Source organism: Podarcis gaigeae (assembly GCF_964106915.1).
Source record: "Podarcis gaigeae genome assembly, chromosome: 9".
Taxonomy (NCBI): Eukaryota; Metazoa; Chordata; class Lepidosauria; order Squamata; family Lacertidae; genus Podarcis; species Podarcis gaigeae.
In genome coordinates this window covers 60785830-60790206 of record NC_139685.1, presented here as the reverse complement: position 1 = coordinate 60790206, position 4377 = coordinate 60785830, and the positions used below count along the sequence as shown (strand labels likewise).

Sequence of the window (4377 nt, the reverse complement as noted above, 5' to 3'; positions counted from 1 at the left end):
ACATTAAAGTATATTATAGTTTACCCAACAGCAATACACTAAAAACAATATTTTTTCCATTAAAAGAAAAAGTTTTTTAAAAAAGATTCTTAGAAGTCTCAGCAATGCTGTCTGTTAGTCCACTGGAAAGTTGTTTGCTATGTATTTGGGCAACTGTTAAAACATTGTAACCAAATTTTGCATGATGGTTCCTGAGTTCAAGCAGCAGGTTTTTGCCTGTGTTGGGTGCCATTTTGAATCAGGAAGGGAAAGTAGAAGAAATGAATGCTAGAAAAAGGTGGTTGTCTCCTCTCTTTTTTTTTACAACCTCCCACATGATTTGTAGGTTTGGGAACTGAATGGAATGAGGTATTTGGTTTGGCATTCTTTTGTAGCAGTGCATGTTAATTCCTTCTGCTTTTCTGAAAGAGAGGACATGTGGACTCTGTAACCTGAGGCACGTTTTATGACACTGGTCCAGTGACTGGAAAAATAAAAGCCAAATTGGAAAGGGAAGAAATATTTATGGCTTTTGCTTTCTATCACCATGATTACCATTTTAATCTTACTGAAGTAATGATAGTAATAAATAATATTCCATCCTTACAAGGACATGGAATTAATCAAATCTCCTTTAAATGGTAGAAGGAGATAGTTAGTGAAGAAGAATTCTATTTTATACAAAAAAAACCTATGAAATAAATCATGAAGCAAATGAGATTTATTCACTAGAAATTGAGGACTTAACATGTTTTAATGGCTAATTCCAGATCAGTTATCCGTTTAGTTACCCATGGGCAAACCGTTACATTGTTGACACTGAATTATTTTCTTTCTTTTTATTAAAAAATCCAAGCAATCAGATGTGGCTGTAATAAGCACACAGCTGAAATAAAAATTACTTTGTTTGTGCAACTGAAATAAACATGACATTATCAAATATTTGACGGGGGCAGTATAGCAAAGCAAATATTCTTTTTAAGGAATTAACCAGCTCTGATAAAAACCACCACTCTACAAAAGTATGCTCCTGTTTGCTTCATGCAAAATTTACACACTCTCTTTTTGGTGTTGGCGCCCCAGGATTTTCAGAAAGACATTCTCTTCACTTGTCGGATGCCATTGCATTACATTGGCCCATCAAATAGTAGAGCATGCTTTTCTGTCATGCATCTTTGAGTAGACCTATTGGTCACAATCCTAAACCCATATAAGCAAAGTGCAGAGGAGGTATTTATATGAAGCCAGTGTATTATTTCCTGCATTTCTCCATATTTGATACACTATTGTTATGCTGAACATGCTACATTTTGGCAGGGCTGTCCCTTGAAAAGAAGGTTCCTCAGTCCTAACAGAATTCAACAGTCACTAAGTGGAACCTAAGGCCTGGAGATCAAATGTGGTCCTTCAGACCGCTTTATCTGGCCCTTGGCACTCTTCCCAAACCACACCTTCTATCTGGAAAGTGTTCTTGAACTCTGATGATGATGCTTTCTTGCTTGCTTGGATGGAAGGATGGATGGATGGACAGATGAAGGACGGAAAGTGGTGTATGGGTCGGTGTAGATAACAGTCTAATGTACAAAGATAAAATCTGCATTTGCTCTGCTCGCTTGGGTCTTGCCCACCACTGCCATGTGGAAGGGAACCAGGGCTGGCACAAGACATTTTGGTGTGGGAGTCATAAAGCCATGGCAGAGGTTTGTAAATACTGCAGGGTACCTCCGGACCTCGTGACCGGCACTCTGAGCTTTACAATGTATTGGAATGTAATGATGGGGGCAATAAAAGCTTGGCCGGATGTAGGTAACATGAGATTGGCAAACGGCCATGCGGCTGCAGAACAAAGGAGAATAAATCGGAGAAGGGCAGACAGAGGGGCTGCTCTCTCATATCATGGAAATATTGCAGGCTTTCTGCGTCTTTATTTTATACTAAAAAAGTGCCACTTGTGACGGCTGGCTCCAACAAGTGGTGCCCTCTCTGAGGCTCAATTAAAAGAAGAGGAAAACTTAAAAGAAAGCAGTGTGAGACTGACTTCAAAGAGAACCGAGAGAAGCAACTTAAAGGAAACAGTCTGAGGCGGACTAAGAGGATTTTAAAAGACACTGTGAGAGGACTTTCGATCCAAGCAGTGGATATCATCGGCTCACCACGTCCGGAAAGGATTTCAAAGCACTTATACATCTTTAAAAAAAGATCCCTGGTGAGTTTGATCCCTTTTATATTGATTTTAGAAACATGGGCACCTCTTTGACTACTCCGCAACAGAATTTTTTAAAAGACTTGCAATTTCTCCTCTCCTCCAACAAATTGGAAGTTCCTGAGGGTGATTTGATACAGCTCATTCTGGCCATTGATGAGCATTGTCCTTGGTTTCCAGCAGAGGGCACATGGGAACTAACACAATGGGATAAGATTGGAGCACATTTTCATGGACATCCCAGTTTTGGTGTTCGAATTTTAAATGCTTGGTGCAAGATTCGTTATGCTATGGGCTCTCTATCACCAAAAAATATCTCCATGGCTACATTGCCAAAACAACCTTCAGCTTCATTAATTCAGCATGCTGTTATGCCATGTGTTCCAGCACTTGCTTTGCCAGCAGCCCCAGACCCCAAACCTCCAGATTACAGTTCCTCACCAGAGGACCCAATCCTGCAAAAATACAGTGGTCTGGCTGGAAATGACCCTGCTCTTTCAGCGGCAGAACAAGCTACCCCCTTTCAATGTGCAGTACTTGCCTGTTCCTTATCACATGATACTATGGCATTCCCTGTTATTGTGCCCCCTGCTGGTGCTCCAGCAGGAACTCAAGCCCAGCTGTTGGTTCCAGATGACATCAAGCTTTTGGCACGTACAGTTTTACCCCCATCAGCAGGTGTATTGTTTGCCCATGAATGGGAAATCGCCTGTCGTGCTTATGCTCCTGCTTTACTGCAACAAGACAGAGGGAATAATCCTAATCTTACCCTCGCAGATGTGATGGACGCTATGATGGGGCGTGGGCCCTTCGCTCAGGCCTCAGTACAAGCCACACTGTTGCAGATCTTATTGAGGGATACTGCTCTCGCTGCTAAACAAGCAATGAGAAAAATCCCGGAACCCACCAGTATCCAGTCTAGGTGGGGTTCAATCAGCCAAGAACCTAGAGAATCATATTCTTCCTTCATGGACAGGCTGATTACAGCAGTGAGTAGACAACATGAAAATCCTGAAGCCAAACAAATAATTATCAAACAATTGGCCTTTGAAAATGCAAATGAGGATTGTAAGGTTGCGTTACAACCGATAATACGCAATCCTGCCACAGACACAGCAGCTATGCTTTGCATTTGTCAGTCTGTAGGTACAGCAGCTCATCTGCTGGTAGCAGCGTTAAATAAAAACCAGCCTGTAGCCACCGATACAACGTTTCCAGAGTGGCAAACCAAGATAAGCGATACCTCAGTGTGGGTACAACAGTGGCCTCCACCAAAAGAAAAATCCGCAGCAATGGCACCATCTCGTTTCTGAACAGCTTATTTCTGAACAATTGACTTTCGGCCACATTGAACCGTCTTCATCCCACTGGCTCCAGCAGACAGGAACGGTTTGCTTTTACATTGCCAGCATATAACAATTTGCAGCCCACCCAGCGATATCAGTGGGTTGTCCAGCCTCACAGCATGCGGAACTCCCCTACACTTTGTCAACATTTTGTGGGTGAAGCATTGAAACCTTTCCGCATGCGCCACCTAGAGGACAAGCCTTTGTGGGTTCCAGCTCGATGCGTGCAGCCATGGCGAGTCCCTTCAATTGCGGAAGTGCCTTCCCCACCATCTGCCTCACCATCCTTTGTTGCACCGTCATACAAGGAAGAGAAGCAGACGACCCAGTCCAGTTGAAACCACCATATTTCACCTTATCAGCTGGCAAGCCACAGTCATCAGAATCCTACTCTGGCTGGCAGCATCCACGGCTCAGCCACTCTCGAACTAGAAGAACTGTGTTGTTGAATAAGACTTTTAGGGGAGAAAATTATCATAAGATATGGAGGAATAATATTTTTGTGCAAGATATGATTAAGTTTTATTGCATGCTTCTAAATGTTGGGTGTGTATGCCTGCCCCCATTTGTTTTCAAATTAGAGAGGGGAAAGAATCATGGGGCATATATCCAAACTGTCAATATACATTGAAATTCACTTTTAATAGCTCTTGTTCTCTTACAGGAACATACAGTGACCAATCTCAGTGCTATAGGAGTGACATCAGTGCATGGCTAATAAACTAGAAAGGAAGCCTACCATGCAGCTTGGAATCAGAATTCTTATATTCTTGGCTTCCAGATGGAAGTTGGCTTCGACATTTATTAATTTTAGTGATCATTATAGTAGTTATTTGCATTATTTTGTGT

At 42.2% G+C, this 4377-nt stretch overlaps 1 long non-coding RNA gene across 1 annotated transcript; it reads right to left on the bottom strand.

Moving 5' to 3' along the window:
• Window positions 1–2577: 2577 nt before the first annotated feature.
• LOC310853098 lies at window positions 2578–3717 on the bottom strand. Its single transcript, XR_014568534.1, has 3 exons — window positions 3443–3717; window positions 2918–3127; window positions 2578–2791 (listed from the first exon to the last, which is right to left on the bottom strand). It is a non-coding gene; the product is annotated as an uncharacterized lncRNA (long non-coding RNA).
• Between the last annotated feature and the right edge of the window lie 660 nt (window positions 3718–4377).